General features: G+C 37.5%; 2 long non-coding RNA genes across 2 annotated transcripts in view; one reads left to right on the forward strand and one right to left on the reverse strand.

The window, feature by feature from the left end:
- The window catches only part of LOC309622727, a 428773-nt gene that overhangs the window by 129633 nt on the left and 273124 nt on the right, over positions 1 to 26016 (reverse strand). The window lies entirely within an intron of this gene.
- LOC309622733 lies at positions 1061 to 9176 on the forward strand. Its single transcript, XR_014241091.1, has 2 exons — positions 1061 to 5322; positions 5621 to 9176. It is a non-coding gene; the product is annotated as an uncharacterized lncRNA (long non-coding RNA).

The raw sequence follows: 26016 nt of genomic DNA on the forward strand, positions 1-26016 counted from the left end.
GACGAAAAGACAACCCTCAGAATGGGAGAAAATATTTGCAAATGAATCAACGGACAAAGGATTAATCTCCAAAATATATAAACAGCTCATTCAGCTCAATATCAAAGAAACAAACACCCCAATCCAAAAATGGGCAGAAGACCTAAATAGACATTTCTCCAAAGAAGACATACAGACGGCCACGAAGCACATGAAAAGATGCTCAACATCACTAATTATTAGAGAAATGCAAATCAAAACTACAATGAGGTATCACCTCACTCCTGTTAGAATGGGCATCATCAGAAAATCTACAAACAACAAATGCTGGAGAGGGTGTGGTGAAAAGGGAACCCTCTTGCACTGTCGGTGGGAATGTAAATTGATACAGCCACTATGGAGAACAATATGGAGGTTCCTTAAAAAACTAAAAATAGAATTACCATATGACCCAGCAATCCCACTACTGGGCATATACCCAGAGAAAACCGTAATTCAAAAAGACACATGCACCCGAATGTTCATTGCAGCACTATTTACAATAGCCAGGTCATGGAAGCAACCTAAATGCCCATCAACAGACGAATGGATAAAGAAGATGTGGTACATATATACAATGGAATATTACTCAGCCATAAAAAGGAACGAAATTGAGTCATTTGTTGAGACGTGGATGGATCTAGAGACTGTCATACAGAGTGAAGTAAGTCAGAAAGAGAAAAACAAATATCGTATATTAATGCATGTATGCGGAACCTAGAAAAATGGTACAGATGAGCCAGTTTGCAGGGCAGAAGTTGAGACACAGATGTAGAGAATGGACATATGGACACCAAGGGGGGAAAACTGCGGTGGGGTGGGGATGGTGGTGTGCTGAATTGGGCGATTGGGATTGACATGTATACACTGATGTGTATAAAACTGATGCCTAATAAGAACCTGCAGTATAAAAAAACAAACAAAACAACTAATACTAAACTTTCATTGGGTTATTTGAAAAAAATAAAAAAAATAAAAAAAATAAAAAATTTAGTTTAAAAAAAATAAATAAATAAATAAAAATTAAAAAATAAAAAATAAAACCAGTAGCCAACCCACAGACTTATGAGAAATAATAAATGTGTGTTTTAAACATCTTTGTTTTGAGGTGATTTATTACACAGTGTTATTATGGCAATAGATTATTGACACACCTTGTTACAGTCTGAAAATCTTTCTGAAAACTTATAAATCCACCTTTTTGCCTGAATCTGTTGATTTGCTAAACACAGTAATTTTCTCCATTTGTCTCTTTCCCTCAATAAATTGAAATTAAATGCCTCATTATGTACTGAAATGTCTCTCTGTTATTACCATTACTTGCATTTCCAGTGCAGTATACCAGTTATCTAAAATTACTATTCAACTTCCAGGTCAAATTTTTGCAGTTTTCCAATATGCCTTCTACCTAAAAGAAGTCTTAAGACTTGAAGGGACACTTCTAAAAGAGATTAGTCTTAATCAGAGCAAAAAATATCCTAAAGGTCTTTGAGGAAATAAATCAAAAACAAAAAACTTGGAGTATATGCAATTCCTTGCTGCAACATTTTTTTCTCTTTTTGAGTTTTAAATAAAGGTCAGCTTAATGACAACTAGAACCAATCTATTTATTTCTTGTCGTTATCAGTCAAAGTTCAGGTCATTTTAAAGGGACCCTCCACTCCTTGACAAGTTTTCCATACCTTTCCTAAGGACAGTACTGTCTCAACATTAGTATGATATGCTTATCATACGTCTTTGCACTGAAGGATTGGAAATCATCGATTTTTCTTTACAGAAAGGAAATCTGGGCCATTGAAGAGGTGAGGCCATTTGCTTTTTGCTCAGCCTCTCAGAATCTTGGTTTTTTCTTTTATCACAAATCAAATGAAGTTACTGGGCACAGAAAGTTTTGAGCAATTTGATTGTCTTCAAATAACTATTTTTCCTCCATATTTCTGTGGGAATAGAGAATACAGAATCAGAAAACAGAAATAATTTGTTTTTATCATAAATCCATCAACCCAAATAAAGGCATAGGTGTGGAAATTTAATGTGAGAAAGTTATAGGTTTTAAAGTTTTAAAATAAAGGTAAGATACTCTATTTCTAGTGGGTTTATAGCATGTGATGAGAGTGTAGGATATAAACAAAGAGATGTAAGATTGCCAAGCTAATGGCAACTTATTTATAATGATAAAACACGTTACTGAGAATGATAAAAACTGCTATATCTTCTTACTCTAAGTCAGACTCTCTGCTAAGTGCTTTCCATACATTTAATTTAATGCTACAACCACCATATGATTCAATGGCAAATAAAAGTAGTTGGCAGAGCCATTTCTCTCTCCCTTCTCTCATACTACCTTCTACTACTGTGGCTAGAAAAGTGAAATATTCAGTTTTCCTTGTAGTAAGAGATGGCCATGAGATAATGTTCTGTCCAAGTATATATAAGCAGAAGTTGGTTCAGGAGATTTCTGGGAAAACTTTTGTTTTCTTAATCAAAAGAGACAGTCATGAATGACATGACTTTTCCCCCTTTCTTCCTGCCTTGAATGCAGATTTGATGCCTAGAGCTGTGGCAGCCATCTTGTCACCACATGGAAAAGGCCTAGAGGATTACAGAGATGCCAACCCTGTTAATACTGAACCACTAAACCAATCCCAGGAGCCTCTACCTCCAGATTTCTCATCATGAAAGAGAAAATAAACCTCTACTTATTCAAGTCACTGTTAGGCAAGAGTTTCACTACTTCAACTTGTAAACATTCCTAATAGAAATTTCAGATCCCATGTTTGTTTCTTTGTTTGTTTTTGTTTTATGTTTTTCTTTTCGCCAATTTGTAGATTAGTTTCTTTAATTCACCTCCAGTAATGTTAAAGTTCAAAATAAATCCACACATTCAATTAAAAATTTATATAATATCTAAATATGAAACATATCAGGTAGGTTTTAATTTTGCCTTGTTTAACATTCAACAAATTGAAATTGGGCTGAGCATAGATATCCTAGTAACTTCAAGCATTAAAGCAATCTCTTAATTTTGAATACCCATTCATTCTAAAATATACACAAAATATGCAAAGAGGTGTTCATACTTAGCTAGAAACAAATAGAAGCTATGATGTCATAATTGAAAAATAACCTTAAGTAAATATCCTATACTATTAAAAGTATAGATTTTAAAATGTAAACAATTAAATAAAAAATCAACTATCCATGCAAAATACCCAATGCAGAAGATACACTTTATATTCATTCATCTGTTTTTCACACATATACCTAAGTCCTTATGTCTGGGAAGGTGCTTTGTATTTCTGTTTGTTATCAAATCCCATGTTCTTAAGCAAGCTCCGTACTGCCTCTCTCTGTACTCAATACTGAAGTAAACATTCTATCAGCAATCTCTCCAAAACTTCCCAACACCAATCTTATCCTAGATTCCAAGGGCATGTAATGTGCTGGTTATAAACTGAAATCAATTGATTGCTGATTTTAGTATAATGATCACCAAGAGAAGCAGAATTAGTAGATGGAATAAGCAAAAGGTTTACTTTTTATTTGGCCATACGGTGGATATAAAATAACAGAGACCAAAACAGACATTAAAGTATAAAATGAATGACTTTCAGAGAGTGTATTTCCTGGGAGCAGGCCTTGCATTCATCCCTTTATCTCTGAGGAGGCAGTAATCCTCAAACTACTCCTAATTTAGAGAACTTTGGAACTATTAGAATGACTCAGTGAGGATTTTGAATTCTGAGGACAATGAAGTATAACTGCACACTCAGACTTTGGTATCATAGAAAGAGTTCAGGCTTTAAAGCCAGATGAACGTTTACTAGTAAATCACACCTGGGGTGATTTACTTAGCATCTTTGAGCATTAGGGTCTCATCTATAACTCACAGAGAAGTTGCAGACTAAATATACCATTTTTTAAAGTGTTGGTACAGACTATGGCATATATTAAATGTTCAATAAATGATGGTTATTTTTATTAGCTTATCATTTTGATATATTATCTTATTTTTAAGTATCGTTAGACAAAGCTAGAAAAAAAATCACAGTATGTTCAGCCAGTTTCACACTTACTCAAAATGAATTTCTGGCCTCAAAATTAAATCTTCTTTTATAACCTATAATCTTTAAGTATGAGGCAAGAAAACTGTGGTGAGAGCAGCCATCGATCATGACGAGATCCCTGACTGAGCTGAGTAAACACTGGGTAAAGTCCAAGTTCAATGAGGATTGAGCGAAAATGAAATAAAACCACAGCAAGTACTGTTTGCTCCATCTGCCTAAAATGTGGAGAAAGTGCAAATGGGGTGTCCTGTTAGTCTTCTCTTTATTTGTTCAGTAAATGTGAGAGTGGTCAAGGAGCCCATGTACATTTGGCAATGTGGGTCACAAAATGTTAGCTATAAATAAAAAACAAGATCCAATACCCTCTTTTTATCCGTTCTTCCCTCAAGACTGTTCATTTAACAAGTATTTCAGCTCCTTCTGTTTGTTAGGCACTGAGGATACAAAGGTTAATGAGATACAGCTCCTGCCCCTGTGAGATCTCCCACTGTGGTTAGAATGAGAAACCTTTAAAATCTGACTGCTGGAGCAACCATGATGAGCAGCAAGGTGAGTGCAGAATGAGAACGTGGAAAATAAAAGCTCTGCGGCTCAAGTTATTAATCGAAGTTATAACGTGAAAGGTCTCCCCCTCCCCTGCCTCCCTGATCAAGCTTCTCTATTTGAGTGCCAAACCTGGGAGACTGGAGCGAGGCAGAGAGGATGATGACCAAGGCTTGGATTGAACTAAGATTATGAAACCAGCCTGAGGAAAAACAAGGAACTATGGATAATGTGTCCCATCTAGCCTGACTCAGAAATTCCAAATGTCCACTCTGCCCAGCAGTCCAGGTGGGCAGCCTGCGAACCCAGCTCACGTCCCCATGAGGTGACCTTCTCCCAAGGAGAAATAGTGGCAATTGTGTCCTGGTGAAACATCAGAAGCCTCCCTGGTTACCAAACCCAACCAGGTACACTTTGTCTATGGTCACTGTGCTCCCTGCCACAGCTGAGTGAACAGAGGTGGCGGAGTAGTAGTGAGACGGACATGCAAACAAGTAATTATAATACAATGTAATGTGGAAGTTCAGATTGGTGAGCAATGAACTCACCTCAGTCCTGGGATCAGATGCTCACAGAAAGCTCAGAAGACTTGTCACCTGGTGATACTTGGAGGAGGATATAGAAATTTCATGAAGCTGGTGTGTGGAAGCGGGGAGTCAAGGAGAGAGCATGCATGCCAATGGAAGAGCAGGAGGTAAGAAAATGATTGAAGTGCTCTGGGAAAGATAACAATTTGACATAACTGGAGTGCAAGTGCTCCGTGTGCGGGAGAGGTGAGGGCAGTGGGTGGTAGGGGTAGGAGCGAGGAGAGCAATGAGACAAAGTTAAATCCAGATTGGGTATGGCTTTTTATGCATAAGTAAAGGGTCAGACAAACTATGTGCCCAAGCAGCTCAAATTTGCTCCCCAAAAGGGCATTTTAAAATTTCCTATAGATTACATAATCATTTTTACATAAAATTCCGTATTTTTATTCTTTCTTGAAAACTCAGATGTGGTGATAATCTCAGAGGTGAGGTGATCACGTGGCCCTCTTAGAGCCACGTGTGATCCAGTGGGCCACGGACCCTGCCCAGTGCATGTCACTTGTTTTGTTTCCTGCCAGAGCCTGGAAGTCATGTGAGTTTTTCACTCCTGCACTCAGTGATGGAAAGATAACAAAAGTGTTTGATAGGAATACTGATAAGATCGCATTCATTATCTGCTCAACCCTGTGAGCAAAAAAAGAAGGGATATCACAGAAACTCTACTAATGCCAGCATTTTAATAGTTTAAAACTCTTTCACTGTTGCCTACACAATTTTAAATAGTATGTAAAATGGACCTCTGAAATACAACTATCTTACTACCAAATCCTTCTTTTTCTCTCCTTTTGTACAATAATTTTCAAATCATGGAGCCCATCCCCAGAAAGCCACAGAAGATAAATTATTTTATTGTGCTGAGTGCCTTAAACAATTCAAATCAAAAACTCTGAACTTAATATCACTCACTGATGATGTTCTAATGCACATTAAATATCTAGCATTGTTCCAATTGGTTATATAAAACTTTATCCTAATTTGTAGTGTTTGCAAAGCCCTTCAGCATATGTGTTGCTGTGGTATGTGGCCTCAGTATGTAGTGATTTAGTTTCACCCCCAAGTCAGAGGAAAGTTGAGTTTAACAGTATCAGCATACTTCATTGCAGTGCACTGAATTAAAAACAAATTAATATTTTATCCTCAGGTAACTCTTAAAATCTACAAAGTCTTATTGAAAGAGATTTATTAAAAGAACTAGGAGTTTGGCTGGTTTAGTTTAGCTTTTTATTTATTTACTAATCAGAGCAATTTCGACATTCTCCAGGATGCATAAAATGTAAAGCTTCTCAAGAAACTGAAGTTACAAAATCCTCTAAAGTAAAATATTGACCAATGAAGAATATGAAGATGTATCTCATGCCAACACAACAAATGAACTCGAGGTGGGAAAAAAATGATTGACAAAGAGATAGATCTCTATTATTTACTGAACACCTTCTAATGTCAGGTACTATATTGGGCTTTTTACACATTATGCATTTAAACCTTACAACAAATCTATGAGAAGTTTAAGTCCCCACTTTATAGGTGCAGAAGCTAAGGCTCAGAGAGGTTAAGTAACATGTGTAACATGTCACAGCTGCAAGAGGCACTCAGTTTTGAACCCAAGATTCCAAAGCTATGCTTTTCTCTTATATACATACATATGTGTATATACATATATGTATGTATATAACTATAATTGACTTACAGTATTATATTAGTTTCAGGTATACAACATAGTGATTCAATATTTTTATACATTATGAAAGGCTCACCATGGTGAGTCTAGTTACCATCTGTCACTGTACAAAGTTATTACAATATTATTGACTCTATTCTCTATGCTGTACATTACATTCTCAAGATTTATTTTTTAACCGAAAGTTTGTAATTCTTAATCCCCTTCCCCTATTTAGCCCATCCTTCCCACCTTCCTCCTCTCTGGCAACCACTAGTTTGCTTCCTGTATCTATGAATCTGTTTCTGTTATGTTATATTTGTTCATTTGTTTTATTTTTTTAGAGTCCACAAATAAGTAAAATCATATGGTTTTCGTCTTTCTCTGTCTGACTTATTTCATTTAGCATAATACCCTCTAGGCCTATCCATGTTGTCATAAATGGCAAGATTTCATTTTTTTTATGTCTGAGTAATATTCCATTATATATACATGCCACATTTCTTTATCCATTCATCTACAGACAGACACTCAGGTTGCTTCCATACCTTTACGATTGTAAATAATGCTGCAACGAACCTTGGGGTGCATATATCTTCTCAAATTAGTGTTTTCATTGTTTTCAGATAAATACCCAGAAGTGGAATTGCTAGATCATATGGTAGTTCTAGTTTTAATTTTCTGAGGAACCTCCATACTCTTTTCTACAGTGGCTGCACCAATTTATATTCCAACCAATGGTGTACAAGGGTTCCCTTTTATCTACATCCTCAACAACACTTATTACTTGTCTTTTAGACAACACCCCTTCTGACAGGTGTGAGGTGATATCTCATTGTAGTTTGGATTTTCATTTCCCTAACGATTAGTGATATTAATCTATGACAAAGGAGGCAAGAATATACAATAGGGAAAAGACAGCCTCTTCAGTAAATAGTGTTGGAAAAACTGGACAGCTACATGCAAAAGAATGAAACTAGACCACTTTCTTATACCACGTATAAAAATAAACTCAAAATAAATTAAAGACTTAAATGTAAGACCTGAAACTATAAAATTCCTGGAAAGAAACATAGGGAGTACTCTCTTTGACATCAGTATTAACAATTTTTTTTTTTTTTGGATCTGTTTCAAAAGGCACAGGGAACAAAAGCAAAAATAAACAAATGGGACTACATCAAACTAAAAAGCTCTTGCACAGTGAAGGAAACCATCAACAAAATGAAAAGGCAACCTACTGGATGGAGAAAGATATTTGTAAATCATATGTCCAATAAGGGGTTAATATCCAAAATATATTTTAAAAATTCATACAACTCAATATCAAAAAAACAAACAATCTGATTTTAAAATGGGCAAAGGACCCAAATAGACATTTTTCCAAAGAAGACATACAGATGGCCAAAGCTATGCTTTGAAAGGAAACTCAAAATGATCAGGAGTTATACTATTACCCAGCCCTGCTGAAGAACCACTGCCAATCTCAGCTCTATGGAGGATCTGAAGCTAGATGCACATATTAGGGAAGGGAGGCTTACAGCTGTCTCATATTTGTTCCTCTGTTAAGGGGTACTCCTGCAAAGGTTACACAAATACACACACACACACACACACACACCAGCAGCATTATTAACGTCAAACTGACGGCAGTCCTATATATCTAGAAAGTTATGAGAGGATGGGCCATTCCTCCCCCCAAAATAGTTAGGCCATCTTAAAGGAGATCAAATATGGGGTACCTGGACAGACACTGCCCCTGTAAGTGCATAGATAAATGTGCACTATCCTGCTAAAAAGACAACAATAAACACACTCACAAGCTATCCATCATGGCTAACACTCTGAACTGAACTGGGCACCAGAGGCCACTGAAAAGAAATCCTTGAACCGAAGACCCCCTTTTACTTGTTTCTTTAATATTTCACTAGGTTTGAGGAAAAGCTGGCCAAACAACTCCACCAAAGTAGCAATAGTTCCATCCAGATATTTTTGTATGCAAAGGAGCCAAAAAACTCAAGGGTAAGAATAATGAAGCTGCCAAACAAGATGGATGTAATGGCAGCATGAAGCAACAGGATAAGTGACTGAATTGCAGAATGAGGGCTACGCTGCTGAGGCCAGTAAACCAAAGGTGGCTTGTTGGGACTAAGCTCTAAACATTAAGATCAGGTCACATCAGAGGCCCGCGCACCGCGATGAAGAGTGGCCCCCACTTGCCGCAACTAGAGAAAGCCCTCACACAGAAACGAAGACCCAACACAGCCAAAAATAAATAAATAAATAAAAAAAAAAAAAAAAAAAAAAGATCAGGTCACATCAGAAAAACTCCAAGAAAGGCTTTGAAAGAGCAGATCCCTTTCTGATGGCTTCATTTCATTTACGAATTCACACAGTTACACACCTGCTTTCAAATTTTGCTATCTGCCTAGTATGAAAAAACAGAAAGAGCAGGAAATAATATCCTCAAAAAAAAAAAAAAAAAAAGACAGGTAATAGCAGTTATCAGAACTTAAATGAAATCATTATTCTACTTGATGTCAACAACTGTGCTGTAAATGGGCACATTTCCAGAATCTTGACACTTATTTTATGTCCAGATTTCACAATTTTTCCCAGTTACAATAGCATTTGCAGGGAGCTCTTATCTTCCTGCCTATATATTGTCTTAGATCTTAAACTCTTAGAGGCAATGATATGTTTTACACTTACTTTTATGTAACCGGCTGCACTTTCTTTTAAATAATAACTCATTGCCTTTATAAAGCAGATTATATATTTCAATAGAGTTTTTCCATTATATCATTTTCTTTGACTCTCATTGTCTTGTGGGGACGAGCAGGATGGCATTATCCCAATTTTGCGGTTAAATTTTAAAAGAATAGTTTCTCAAGAACACACAACTATTCAGCCATAGAGTTGAGGCAAGAACCTGAATCTTCTGATCTAAGGATAAATGAACCCAATTTTCAGATCTATTTTTTTTTCCCAAGAAGGAAAAAGCGGCAATGATTTTCATGTAATCCTCTTAAGTGTACTCAGCCTAAATCATGCGTCAAACTCTGGAAACCCATGAGCAAAATCTTCATAACTTGTTGTTTAGCCCAGATATTGTTATAAAGGGCAGTATAACAAAGTGCTTAGGCAGTTGGCAGAAATGTGAGTAAGCTATTTTCTTTGAGGAAGAAATTAATTTTGATTAGGTGTGTGTTGAAGTTTTAATTAATATGATGGCCTATTGAATAGCTTAAATATAAAATAAAGCAAATGTCATTGCTATGGACTGAATGTCTGTGTGCCCCTAAAATTCATATGTTGAAACCATAACCCCAACATGATGGTATTTGGATATGGGGTCTTTGGTAATTAGGAATATGGTAATAAGGTAATGAGAGTTAGATTAGGTTGTGAAGGTGGGACCCTCATGATGGGATTAATGCCTTTATATCAATACAAAGAGGATGAGACATGAGAGCTCTCTCTTAGGGCACACACCCAGGAAGGCCATGTGAAGACATAAACAGGAAGAGGACCCTCACCAAGAAACTGACCATGTTAGCACCCTGACCTTGGATTTCTAGGCTCCAGAACTGTGAGAAATAAATTGTTTCTCAAATTTATTTTTGAGAAACAATTATTGTTTCTCAAATCTAAAATTGTTGTTTTAGCCACCCAGTCTATGATATTCTGTTATAGCAGCCCAAGCAGACTGAGACAGTCACACTATAAGGCAGGTGTCATACATGGCCATAATAGACAAGCAGCTTAGCACCAATTCCTTATACCAAGTGGCCTCTGTTGTCATTTGAGATTGTGATCCTGCAACCCAAATAATGATTTGTCCTTAATTCTTCTAAAAGGTACTATACTGAAAATCCTGTTCTTAGTAAGTTATAGCTCCTAAAATGCCACAAGGTAAAGAACTTTACAAAACAGGTTAAAATATCTATCAACTGAATCAATCAAAAATTGTATAAGTAATATTGACTTGTTAAGTCCATTAGATGATTACCTCAGTGTTCCATTCACTGTTCAATAGGATGTTACATATTATTCTCTAAAATAAAAGCAAACACCTCAAAAAAAAAAATCTTGGAAACGCTGAGTGAGATATAACACCTAAACACACTGCTTACACAGTGAGAGTATTAATATATTTCCAAGGGAAAAATATAAGAAGTATCTAAACATAATAAGCACAAGATTCAAGAAGCCAAAGGGATGGACGAGTCAAAACATTTTTCTGTGCATTCTTTGAACCTCAACATGTACATAAATTAGTAAATATCTAAATGAAGTGCCAGTGCAGTCATTCAACCAGGAATAAGGCAAGGTGAATATGAAGTCAGTACAAATCACTGGGCCCTGCTGGGTAGAAAGAGGATGGGGTAAATCCCATGTCTGCCCTTCCTAGGGAGACATTTTTTTCCCACTGGGCCAAAATCAGGTTATAATTAAAGTATTCAACATTTATTCAAAAAATATTAACTGAACACTTACAATGTTCCAGGCATTGTCCTTGACACAAAGAATAGAGAAATGAACAAGACAGAGAAGGTCCTTGATCTAATAGAACTTGCAATCAATTTGGGGTAAATAGGTGAGAAAAATGTAAACAAATGAACAGGAATGTTTCTAGGGATGATACCTTTTTATGACAAGTTAATTTGACAGAGAATAGTCTGGCTAGGTATATGTAGATAGCCTGGTATTTGCCTGTATCTCTAACCTAAATTCTTATCTTCTTCCACTCCCTGCAGCTGCCTCAGCCTAACCTTTTCTGATGACTGGAAGGCACTATAATTCACTGTCCCAGGGCTATAATATGAGAAAATTTTAATGTCATTTAACACTTTACAGATTACATTCACATACATTGTCCCATTAAATCCTCACACCTTAGGAGATAAGCAGAGTAGATATTTATTATTTGGGGGATACCCTGCCTCATTTCCACCTTCCTAACCATACCCTATTTCCTTTTGGGGAGTTATCTGTCTCCCATCGTTTGTAGTCTGGGTAAGATTATAAATCCAGGTGTCTGTTAGCCACTAGAACCCAAATTGACTGGAGTATTCTGCACTGTCCTAGTACACCAAGCAGTTGAACATATAACCTGAACCCTGTCAAAGTTTTCTGACAGAAATTTTACTATTTAGGGCAAAAATGGAAGAAGAAAACATCGTTGATGTTATTCGCCCTGATAGTGTAACCTTAACTAGACTGTCCCTATTACCAGAAATTCCTGTAGTTCTTCCTTTCTAGCCTTCAGAAGAGGCTTTGTTTCAAGTCATCCTTCAACCTTCCCTTTGATTGCTGAATGCTAGGTAGACTTTCATTTAATGCCTTTTCCTTGAGTTACCCAAAGTTTCTGTTGCTTGCAACCAAAGTCTTCCAACTAATAAATTAGATCATTATGCCCATTTTACCAATGAAGACTGAGACTGAGACGAGTTACCTGTCTAAAGTCATACCCTTAAACAGTACTAGACCTAGAATTTGAACCTACTTGTTCTTATTCCAAATGCAGTACTCATTTTGTGACACTTTGACTAATAAAATGTATCAGAAAACTATAAAGACCATAAATTGAAAACATGCATTTACCTCTTCTTTCCCCTCTTCCATTAAATAAAAAAGAAAGTAAAGAAAATTTCTAAAATATAAACACAGAAGGATTAAAAATAAAGGGATGGTAATAAAATTCTAGAAACTGGAGAGTAGAAGCATGAATAGTATACACAAGAAAACTGAGTCCTAAGCCAAGAGTAAGAAAGCTGTGATGCAATCTGATTTCGACTACAAAATCCCTCAAAAGATACATATGTTGTCTGTGCATATTACTTCTAGAAGTGAATGTAAAAATAAGGCTAAAAATTAGAGAATAGGTATAAAATCTTTTTAGAAAGCTATTAAACTTCAGATTCCTCCCCAACCTAACAAAGAAAATGGAAGTTCATTTTATGGAAGGGTAAAATTGAGCTTCTGGATAGGTCATAATGAAAGGCAGGATAAGGAAAACCAAAAGTTTTCATGGAAACACTAAAATGTAGAGCCACCTCCCCAGCTCAGCTTTCAGAATACTGGAAGCAATTATATCATCAAGACAGGAAACAGGATTCTTCATTGGGTGACACAACCAGCCGAAGAAACAAGATCTAAACTCACCAATACAACATATTCCCCCAATTAAATGGCTCAGATATATTACCCTATAATGAAGCCCACATTTAGCCAAACATCTGAGGAAAATTTCAAATATAAAATATATACAGCAAAACACATAAACTGAAAAAGGGCTAGTTGAAGGAAACAAAACTTTGCAGAGAACTAAACACTTTAAAAATAATTAATATCCTCAGAGAGATAAAAAGATATTGCATTCATGAAAAAAGAATAGAATGCTATTTTTAAAAAGAGCAATCAAAGATCAAGAAAGAACTCTTAGAAATAAAAAATACGGTAACAGAAGTGATGAAAGGCCCAGTAAAAAGTTGGACAGTAATAATGATGAAATCTCCCAAAGGCAGAAATTTGAGGAAAAAACATTTTTTTAAATTAGAAAATAAATTCATGAGCTCCAATAGTCAAGAAATGAAAATTGAGAAAGAAGAATAAAGAAATGGAACAGAGCAATATATGAACAAAATAATTCAGGAAAAATTTCCAGAACTGAAAAATTTGAACCTCAAATTGAAAGAGCCAATCAGTTGTTCAGAAAAAAAAACTAAAGGAAAAAAATCAAGGCACGCTTCTTTGAAATTTCAGAATATTAGGGAAAAAGAAAAGATACTAAAAGCATCCAGAGAGGGGACAAAAACAGGTTACTTAATTAACTTCATGTTTAAGATGGACTTCAGATTTCTCAAAATCAGTACCATAAAGCAAAAAGACAACACCTTCAAAATTCTAAGAGAAAGTTACTTCCAACCTAGAATTTTATTCCTAACTGAATTATCATCCATAGGTAGACTGAAGACATTTTCAGACATTCAAGATCTCCAAAAATATCCTACATACCATTTCTTAAAAAAATTACTAGAGGAGATACTCCCCCAAAACAAGAAAGTCATAGGATTCAGGAAACAAGTGAGAGATAAAGGGAATCCCCTTGCCAAAGATGATAATGAAGAGAAATCTCCGGCTGACAGCTGTATAGCTGAACAGATTGAAGCAGGTCAGAGAGGTTCTGAGGGATATACTGTCAAGATGAAAAAAATAGAATACCTGATGCACTTGAACTGATTGAAAGGAGATTTAGATAAATGTAGAAGAAATGGTTAAATATATATTTATTTATTTATACATATGTATATATATACATTATATATATTTATACATATGTATATATACATTTTACATATATGTGTGTATATATACATTTTAATTTTAAAAAGGACAATTAGCAATTAAAGGGGAAAAAAGGAAGTTATGCAACAAAGGAATAATGTTTGGAATATACCACATGGCTCCACTGAGCCTACGACTTACGTGATCATAGTAAATACAAAAGGTGAATATTCATCTACCCCAAATAATTATTTAACTATGTTCACTGAATGGGCAGTTATGTTTTTATGCTTGCCTGTGCTAGGAGGGGTGATGAAAGAGAGGTAAATTTTCCTCTACCAAAGTGAGAAGTAAATAGATGCTGGCTAAAATGTAAAAATCAGAAAGAAGTACCATAAACCATTGTTCAGAAATGTGGAGGTACTTTTCATAAGAGGCTGTTGAAAATAGTTGCCTCTGGAATGCAAAAAATGGGCAGAAGAATCTGGAGACAGATATTCTTCCAAATAGCCTTGGAGAGCTGTATGAGTCTTTAAATTAGATCTTGAAAAAATTAAAACAACATTAATAAAAATAAAAATTAAATTAAAAACACCCAACTGGCTATCCTTTTCCACACTAAAGAAGCCACACATCTAACCTTTCCTTCATAGGTCAAGCTTTAGCTTAGTTAACCATGAAACCATATACACTTATTCTGGTGACAAATCAAGGATGCATTTTGTGTGTGTGTGTGTGTGTTACTCTCATGGAAAATATTATCCTCCTGCAAGATTGTAGCTGACAGAGACGAATGCCTGAAAAGGTTAGGAGAACCACTGACTTGATTGGAAGAGAGGACAGTTTGTTAAGAAACTGTCCCAAATCCACCACAGAATAATGAAACTAATTTCCAAAGACCCTGATGCAATTCTTTGTCCTGGCCCTATCCATCTACTCTACATGTGGTAGGCAAAAACCACGGAAGCAAAAACCTTTTTCTAATTTAATAGATGCTGAGAAACAAAGTTGACTAATGAAGGTGATAAGAACACCTAGGCAAACTGGATACTTACCTAACACTTGAATTTTCCAGATTAAAGAAAGAAGGTTACAGTTCCCTTCGTTAATGTTCCATTTAGAATCTCTGCATCTTCTTCAGAAGAGAGACTTTCCATCCTTACAGGGATACAACATTTTCTAGGGTTTTAAAGCTTCCTTTGAGTGGCTTAAAGTAGGGATATTTCACTATCGTCTTCAGTTTTGAAACCCTATGCCATTGAGCATGGTGTTTTCCTTGAAGCGTTTAGCTAGACCAAAATCACTCTGAGATGTACACACAGGAGACGCACCTGTCTCATGCCCCAAACACACACATGGCCATACAGCATGAAACTTAATTAATCTGGGGTATGTAGTCACATTAACAGATGTTTTAGTTGTGCCATTTTGCTTCTTCACTAGTTTTCTATTCTCCTTGGCAGTGACTCTCAGAGTTTAGTTGGCTTAAGTATCACCTGGGATGCTGTTTCAAAAATGCAGGACCTCAAGCCCCCAGTGATTTGGAGTCTTTACCTCTAGTGTTGAGCTTGTGAATCTGCTTTTAAACAAATCCCCCTCCATCCTATGATGCCATCACAATATTTATAACACACTAGCCTGTGGGATAAAATCAATCCCTTATCACAGCATACACAGTCCTCCTAATCTGGCCCTTGCCTACTTCTACAATCTATACTTCTTACATCCCAGAGTGAATGTCACTGCTCTAGTGGAACTTGCAAATTTCCATGCTATTTCATATATGCATGCCATATTTCACATTATTTCCTGGGATACATGTCTCTAGCCAATATTTATTATTTTATGTTCCCATCATCCTGGGAATAGTCTTATCTCCTGGGAATAATAGGCTCTTAGGAGGGGGGTGGGGTATGCTTTTCATACCCACTCATTCATTCTAAACATGTTTCATAGGGTCTGCTAAACATAGTATCCACTCCCCCAGCCACAGGGAAATAGGAGTAGGTATGTGAGACCAACAAAATATTTTCCCTGGGATTTTTCAAACTGGAAATTTAAAAAAGAGATAGACCTTTACTACTGAAAAAACTAAAAAAATGAAAAGGACAGGAGCTATGTAAAGACTTGTTCCTTGAAAATGGAGGAAGGCCATCAAACAGAGTAAAGCTAACATTCACAAAGGAGCAGAGATAGTTAATAAATGTGAATTGACCAAAATACAATTTTGATACGGATGATAACATTTTTAAGTTAAATATTCTGAAAGAATTATTACATGACTGGTAGGTAGACTGAGGACTGCATGGACAAATTTTATTTAGGAAAAATGTATTTAATTCTAAGATTTATTTAGGACTTTAGTGTTGTTCACAGTTTACTTCAAAATGCCAATAATACCTTAATATGATAGCATATATTAACATGTAGTGAAGATAAATAACTTCTTATAAAGTGCCCTAAAATGACAGAAAATTATAACATTTTCTAGGTCATAGATCTTTTTGAGAAACTGATGACAGTTAAAGATTCCCTTGGGGCAAAAAAAAAAAAAAAAATGCACATTCACACAAATTTTTACAATTTCTGGAGAATCACAGATTCCCCTGAAGCCCATTCATGGACCTCTTAGAAATCCCTGGGCTCAATGAGGCTTGTTTTGGTTCTATTTCACACGTCTGCTGCACGAGTCTACCTGTGTACATAAAAATGGATAAAGTAAAATGACATTTGTGAGAATTGAAATTTATTTAGTTTCCAGGTTGGAGACGGTAGACAATAAAATAAATGAGAGTTCCAAGTGGCAATTAGGAATCAAGAAAACCCTTAACCTAACCAATTTAAAAAACATCTTCCTTCTCTCTAGTTTTTATTTGGTTTAGTTTTTGCTTTCTTTGTTGCTGTTGGTGGAAGTGTTTGCTTGCTTATTTTTCTTATGATTACTTAGTATATTTATTTCATCTAATGTAAAATGCAAATGCGTTTCTCATGATTTTTCTTCAGATTTCCTTGTGATCGCTGATGCAAAATATAGGTGCTTACTTGCCACATTCCAAGTACTTTGCCTTCATATCTATTGACTGTGAAAATGCGGCAGCACTTTGAAATATTAAATAGATAATTCAAGATTGAATAGAGTACAGATTTTATATATTGAATAGAGATTCTAAACTGTCTTTACAACCAGCATCCCATGAGACAATTTTTAGACTATTTCATAGTCTGACATTTAACAATATATTTTATATTGTTTTCTAATAACTACATGCCTGTTAATCTTCTTTATCTTATTATAGCAAATTACTTATGAGCAGGTTTCAGGTCTGCTATTTCCCAGGTAATTTTCACAAAATATTTTGTGAAATATTATGAGTTGCATGTGACAGTGAAAACTCATACTGCCTTAGGGGAAAAAAAGGAAGGGGAGTGCTATTGTCTTCAAAAACTAAGGAGGTCGATGATGATTCCTCCTTCTGGGACAGCTGGATCCAGGGGTTCAAACAATGATGTCAAGGATCACTCCTTCTATAGTTTGCACAGTATTTCTCTGTGTTAGCTTCATCATTTGATGGGTTCTTTCCATGTGGTGGCTCTCAGCACCTACAAGCTTACATTGCCCTTGCATTCTCCTTCCCAATTATACATTCTTGCACATTTCTGGAATTCAGTGCCATGTACCCAACTTGACTAATGTACTCATCTCTGACCCAGTCTGGACATAGGGATTGATTCTATACAAATTAAATGAGTTAAGAACTGAGAAGAGAGGGAGAGATCAATATGGCAAAATAGAAGGACATGGAGCTCTCCTCCTCCCACAAATACATCAAAAATACATCTACATGTGGAACAAGTCTCACAGAACACCTACTGAACGCTGGCAGAAGACCTCAGACAACCAAAACTGCAAGATCACCATATAACCAGGTAGGATGAAAGGGAGAAAAAGGAATCATGATGGGACCTTTGCCCCCTGGGAGAGAGCTGTGAAAGAGGAAAGGTTCCCTTACCCTGGAAACCCCCTTCACCAGCTGGGAGATCAGACAGGACAGAAGGGAGCTTCAGAGGCTCAGAGAAGAGTGCAGCAGCTGGGTTGTGGCAGGCAGAACAGAGAGAGACCAGCACAGCCTGTCCTGGCCACCTCACTGCACTCCCAAGCCCAAGAAATACATCTGCTACAGCACGTGTGGGCTGGGTACTGAAAACTGGACTTCAGCAGACAGACCTGGGGAGAGGACTGTGGTTGGCTGAGTGGAGATAGCCCGAAGGGGAGGGCGTGTGGGCCAACCCACAACCAGGGGTATATGCAGGACAGAACCTGGGTCTACCATAGAAGCCCTGCTGCTAACTCACATGCGAAGGGAGGAGCGGGGCCCCACCATAGCAGCCTCATTCTTCACATGCTCACAGAGGGCACGGCTCTGCCTCTACGAGCTCTGGGAGTGTGCAAGCGCCAGGGGTTGCCTGTACATGAAGGTGGGGCTGAAATTTGAGCCAATCTCAGGGGCTGAGCAACTTAGGAAGCAGGGCTGAAATCTGAGCACAGCAGCTCTGAGATCCACGGATTTACACTGTTGCCACCTGTGGCTATGTAAGCTCTGCACCTGAGGGACATCCAAGCCAATTACTGTTGCTCCCATGTCTGGGGAGGGTCTGGCATCAGTAGCTGCAGGCTTTGTGGGCACAGGCTCGCAGAGGCAGGGCCAGGGTCTGGGCTGATATCATAACTCCCACTGCGGGTCCAGGTACGTGACTACACATGACTACAGCAGGTCCCAGTGCTTGACTTCAGGGGACCTGCACTGGTGGCTTTCTGAGCACAGTGCCTGAGGGACACCTGGGCTGATTGCCAGCATTCCCATGGTTGAGGCAGGTCCAAGGGCAGTGCCAACAACAGTGTACTTTGTGAGCCCACACAGTGGGTGACAGGTGATACCACACAGCACACTTCCTGGTGGACACCTCCTATGTCCTGACAGATGAATGGATAAATGTGGACAGATGTGGTACAATGGAATACTATTTAGTCATAAAAAAGAATGAAATAATGCCATTTGCAGCAACATGGATGGACCTAGAGATTATCATACTAAGTGAAGTAAGTCAGATAGAGAAAGACAAACATCATATGATATCACTTATTTGTGGAATCTAAAAAAATAATACAAATGAACTCATTTACAAAACAGAAACAGACTCGCAGACATAGAAAACAAATTTACGGTTACCAAAGGGGAAAGGGGGGAGGGGGAGGGATAAATTGGGAATTTTGGATTAATAGATACAAACTACTACATATAAAATAAACAACAAGTTCTGTGTAGCACAGGGAACTATATTCAATATCTTGTAATAAACCATAACAGAAAAGAATATTATATATATATATATATATATATATCTGAATCACTTTGCTGTTCACCAGAAACTAACTAACCTACAACACTGTAAGTCAACTATACTTCAATATATTTTTTTAAAAAAAGAAGAAGAACTGAGAAGAGATACTTCCCTTTCTCTTGGTAATATGCAGTCAATTTGGTAGCCATTGTTGAGAAAGAATTCATTATGTAAAAAATAATCATGTAATAAATAAAGTAGGGCCATTCCTATATCTGAGCTTATATATTATACAGCTTTTATAATATATATGGTGATTATTTTTCCATATCTGTCCTACCCACCCTCACTGCACAGTGAGCCCCTTGAGGGCAGTGATTTTGTCTTATCTTTTCATCCTTAACTCAGACCTTGGCACATATTAGGTCTTAAATAATTACTTGTAAATAGAATTGAACCTAAAAATTCCTACAAGTCCATTATTCCTTCTAGGATGTAGAACTATGCAGCTCTTTATTCTGTTTTATGTAGCTGAAGTGCGTAAGATATGTTGCCCTCTGAAACCTTTAGTCAAATGCCAGAAAAAAAGAGGCATTTGTAAAACAGGCTATGCAGTGTTTTTTAACTCGTAGAAGAGCTTAAAATCTCAAGGCAAGTACTGAGTAAATGTCTAACAAAACCTAACTGATATTACATCTTAAGTTCTTAGCAATTGGTATAGAAAAATGAAGCTGCAACATTTTTTGAGATATTGCATCAGAATTTTTGGTTCTGGGATCCAAACCTTGCTGCATCAATCTACATTCTTTTTCTTTTTTTTTAAATTAATTAATTGATTTGTTTTATTTTTGGCTGCATTGGGTCTTCGTTGCTGCGTGCGGGCTTTCTCTAGTTGCAGTGAGCAGGGGCTACTCTTCGTTGCGATACGCGGGCTTCTCATTGGGTGGCTTCTCTTGTTGCAGAGCACAGGCTCTAGGCGGGTGAGCTTCAGTAGCTGTGCCTGGAGGGCTCTAGAGCGCAGGCTCAGTAGTTGTGGCTTGTGGGCTCTAGAGCATAGGCTCAACAGTTGTGGCGCACAGGCTTAGTTGCTCCGCGGCATGTGGGATCTTCCCAGATCAAGGATGGAACCCATGTCCCCTGCCTTGGCAGGTGGATTCTTAACCACTGCACAACCAGGGAAGTCCATCAATTTACATTCTGAAGGTTATCTTCAGAGCCAGAAGGGTGAGGAACAGAAAGGTTTAAAATAAAAAATTTCTCAGGGTTACTATATCTAAAAATCCCTGTATTTTAAATTCTGCTTTCACCTTGATAATAGGACTCTGATTGTGGTAGGAAACAGACTTAATTCTGTTTTCCTTGAAAATGTACTTTTCCAGTGTGGGAGAATGCACTGAACTACTTTTAAAGTTATGTTCATGGATATTTCATAGATTGCATTGACTTGGGGGTCCTGAAAGGGTTAGTATTTCTCTCCTTTGGGATCCTGACTCAACTCCAGGACCAAAAATCAGCAAATGAAACTGCATCCTAGTTAGGAGCTTTGAACACCTCCCACTTGTTTCTAAAGGTGCCTCAGGGACTTATTCGGCCTAGATAAAATTCAGCAAACATTGAAGATGTGTGCTAAATTGCAGAGCAGGGAGAGGTTGACTAAAGTCAGATCATCTAACACCTGCCTGGAGAGTAAGGAAGAAGTGTTTATCCTGATCTAGGGGCAGAAAAATGGGTGATAAGATGAGGTTGCAATACTGAGGAAGAGAAGGAACCTCAAGGTGAAGGGCACAGAGAGAGGAGAAGGTCATCAGTGGTCACTTTGTGTAAGGGTTCTAATCAAACATTGCTAATTATTCCAAGTTACAAATCCAGAAAAGCTCCTGCTTTGGACAGAGTGAGTGCACCTGTTTAAAACATGCTCCAGCATTCTTAAACCGACAACGTTGGGAGTCCCTTGGGTTCAGTCCTGGGTCCTCTTTTCTTTTCCTTTTATAGTCCTTCTGCCCTTAGAAAACTTGTCCAGTCACATGACTTCAATTAATTTATATACCCTGATGACTCCAAATTTTTATCTTCTAAGCTCCACCTGCCTACCTAACATTTCAATGTGAATATCTCAGCCACCTAACTGTATCCCCTCTAATGCAGAACCCTTGATCATCCTGAAAAATCTTCTTCACTTCAATTTTCTTTGACTTAGTAGATGATGCTAGTATCTACTTCATTCTATTTTCCCTGACAACATCCAAGTTGAAGTAACTGTCCTACCTTGTCTGGACAACTGTATCTGTCACCTGAAATGGTCTTCCTTTTGACAGTCATATTTGTCCTCCTACCATCCATTTTCCATACTGCTGCCACAGTGTTTTCTTTTTTCTTTCAAGGAATGGTGTATGACAGTGTCACATTCCTGAGTAAAGGCTTTACATGGTTTACCTTTGCTCTTAGAATCTAATCTCAAATTCTTAATGCAGCCTAAAGGTCCAGCACAACCTGGTCCCTTTCAATTAACACTTTTCCTCTCCTTTCTTAAACTCCAGATATACCAGTGCCTTAAATATGCAAAGATCCACCTGAGTGCAGGGCCTTTGCAAACACTCTTTTTCCACCTTAACCCTCAAGCACCTTTACAGAGTAACTTCTACTCAGCTCTTAAGACCTAATTTAAATGCCACTGCCTCTGGGAAGCCCTCTCCATGTCCTGGACCAGGATAAGTATGAGCTTAGTTTCCTTCTCCTTTTCCCGTACTGTAAATATAAGATTCTTTATACAATTTTTGTGTACAGGCATACCTCGTTTTATTGTACTTTGCTTTATTGAGCTTTGCAGATATTGCATTTTTTACAAATTGAAGGTTTGCAGCAACTCTGTGTTAAGCAAGTCTATTAGCGCCATTTTTCCAACAGCATTTGCTCACTTCACGTCTGTGTCACATTTTGGTAATTCTCCCTCTGTTTCAAACTTTTTCGTTAATATTATATTATACCATATTATATTATATTGTTATTATTATATTTGTTATGGTGGTCTGTGATCAGTCAGTGATCTTTGATGTTACTATTGTAACATCAACATTGTTTTGGATTGCCACGAACCTCACCCATATAAGACCATGAACTTAATAGATAAACGTTGTGTGTGTTCTGACAGCTCCACCAACCAGCCGTTCCCCCAACTCTCCCTCTCCTCAGGCCTCCCCATTCCCTGACACACAACAATATTGAAATTAGGCTAATTAATAACCCTACAATGGCCTCTAAGTGTTCAAGTGAAAGGAAGAGCCATACATCTCTCACTTTTAATCAAAAGCTAGAAATGATTAAGCTTATTGAGGAAGGCATGTCAAAAGCTGAGATAGGCTGAAAGCTGGTCCTCTTGTGCCAAACAGCTAGCTAAGTTGTGAATGCAAAGGAAATGTTCCTGAAGGAAATTAAAGGTGCTACTCCAGTGAACACACAAATGATTTTTAAAAAGTGAAACAGATTTGTTGCCAATATGGAGAAAGTTTTAGTGGTCTGGAGAGAAGATCAAACCAACCACAACATTCCCCAAAGCCAAAGTCTAATCCAAAGCAAGGCCCTAACTCTCTTCAATTCTATGAAGGCTGAGAGGAGGTAGGAAGCTGCAGAAGAAAAGTCTGAAGCAGAGGTTGGTTCATGAACTTTAAGCAAAGGAACCATCTGCACAACATAAAAGTACAAAGTGAAACAGCAAGTGCTGATGGTAGAAACCACAGCAAGTTATGCAGAAGATCTAGCTAAGATCATTAATGAAGGTAGCTACATTAAACAACAGATTTTCAATGTAGATGAAACAGCCTTATAGTAGAAGAAGATGCCATCTGGGACTTTCATAGCTAGAAGGGACAAGTCAATGCCTGGCTTCAAAGGTTGAAAGGGCAGGCTGACTTGCTTGTTAGGGGCTAATGCAGCTGGTGACTTTAAGTTGAAACCGATGCTCACTTACCATTCCAAAAATCCTAGGGCTCTTAAGAATTATGCTAAATCTATCCTGCCTATAAATGGAACAACAAAGCCTGGATGACTGCACACCTGTTTACAACATGGTTTACTGAATATTTTCAGCCACTGTTGAGACCTGTTACTCAGAAAAAAAGATTCCTTTCAAATTATTACTGCTCATTGACAATGCACCTGGTCACCCAAGAGCTCTGATGGAGATGGACAAGATTAATGTTTTCATGCCTGCTAACATAACATCCACTCTGCAGCCTGTGGATCAAGGAGTAATTTCAAAGTTCAAGAGTTTCAATGTTAAGATATGCATTTCATGCGACTTCCCTGGCAGTCCAGTGGTTGAGACTTCACCTTCCAATGCAGGGGGTGCGGGTTCGATCCCAGGTTAGGGAGCTAAGATCCCACGTGCCTCACAACACATGCCAAAAAACCAAAACATAAAACAGAAGCCATACTGTAACAAATTCAGTAAAGACTTTTAAAATGGTCCACATCAAAAAAATCTTAAAAAAAAAAAAAAACGCATTTCATAAGGCTATAGCTGTCATAGACAGTGATTCCTCAGATGGATGTGGGCAAAGTAAATTGAAAACCTTCTAGAAAGGATTCACCATTCTAGATGCCATTAAGAACATTCATGATTCATGGGAAGAGGTCAAAGTATCAACATTAGCAGGAGTTTGGAAGAAGTTGATTTCAACCCCCATGGATGACTTTGAGGGGTTCAAGACAGTGGAGAAAGTAACTACAGGTGTGGTGGAAACAGCAAGAGAACTAGAATTAGAAGTGGAGCCTGAAGATGTGACTGAATTGCTGCAATCTCATGACAAAACTTTAACAGATGAAGAGTTGCTTCTTATGAATGAACAAAGACAGTGGTTTCTTTAGATGGAATCTACCCATGGTGAAGATACTCTGAAGATTGTTGAAATGACAACAGAGGATTTAGAACATTACATAAACTTAGCTGATAAAACAGTGGCAGGGTTTGAGAGGGTTGATTCCAATTTTGAAAGAAGTTCTACTTCATGAAAGGAAGAGTCAATCGATGTGGCAAACTTCATTGTTGTCTTATTTTAAGAAACTGCCACAGCCATCCCACCCTGATCAGTCAGCAGCTATCAACATCTAGGCACAGATGATGGTTAGCATTTTGAAGCAATAAAGTATTTTTTAAATTAAGGTATGTACATTGTTTTATTAGACAATGGTATTGCACACTTAATAGACTACAGTATAGTGTAAACATAGCTTTTATTTGCATTGGAAAACCAAAATATTTGTGTGACTTGTTTTACTGCAAAACTCGCTTTACTGCAGTGGTCTGCAACTGATCCCACAGTATCTCTAAGGTATGCCTCTGCTGTGAGCTTCCTAATTAGTCTGTGAGCATCAACAGAAGCAGAGGCAATGTCTGTAGTGTCATCTACTGAATGTTCAGCAGCTAGCAAACTACTTGGAATGTACTTTGTGGAGAAACAGTAAATACAGCATTTTTAGAAAACTCACTAATGAAGGAAGCAAGTATATTAAAAGATCAACTAAGGATGGCAGCCCTATTAGTTAAGGTTCTCCAGAGAAACAGAACCAATAGGATAGAGACAAAGGGAGATTTATTTTGAGGAACTGGCTCATGTGATGATAGAGGCTGGCAAGTCCCAAGATCTGTAGGGTGAACTGGCAAGCTGGAGACCCAGGAGAGCTGATAGTTTAGTTCCAGTCCAAGTCTGAAGGTCCAAGAACCAGGGGAGCCAATGCCCAAGTTCAAAATTCTTCCTTGCAGGCAGGAAGAATTCTCTCTTGCACAGGGAAAAGTCAGCCTTTTTGTTCTATTCAGGCCTTCAACTGATTAGATGAGGCCCACCCACATTATGAAGTGCAATCTTCTTTACTCAGTCTACTGATTTAAATGTTAATCTCACCCCAAAACATCCTCACAGCAACATCCAGTATAATGTTTGACCAAATCTCTGGGCACCCTATAGACCAGTCAGGTTGGTACATAAAGTTATTGTATCAGCCAAATAATCCCATGGGTTTGGCTTTTTATTGGCCATTAAATGCCCTTATGTCTCCAAAATATTAATGTCAAAGCCAAAATCCTAACACACAAAAGGTTTTAGGAAAGTCAGTTTGTCTGACATGTTGCTGCACAACTCTGTTTACGATTTTCTTTTCCTAACTGCTGAGCTGCATTTTACTTCAAAAACATGAAAGCCAGAAAATGACAGTAGAACTAATCATGTTAGATGGTCCACGGGCTCTCCCTACATCCCCACCACCACCACAGATACGTTCCCAACAACTAACACAAGTCTGTGTGTTTTTTCTGAAGTTCCAGAGACAACTAAAGTAAGTCACTGTAAAGAAAAAGAAATTTAGACATGGATACTCAACACAATTTTTTTCAGAGTCTAAGGGAAGGAATTTTAAATAAATAGTTAGTTATTGAATATTTACAGGGATCCTCTTAAAGGATGATCCACAGTCTCTATCTTTGTTTCTCTGTAAGTCCTTCCTCATCTTTCCATCCTCAAAGATG

Source organism: Balaenoptera borealis (genome assembly GCF_965194805.1).
Source record: "Balaenoptera borealis genome assembly, chromosome: 2".
NCBI classification, from domain to species: Eukaryota; Metazoa; Chordata; class Mammalia; order Artiodactyla; family Balaenopteridae; genus Balaenoptera; species Balaenoptera borealis.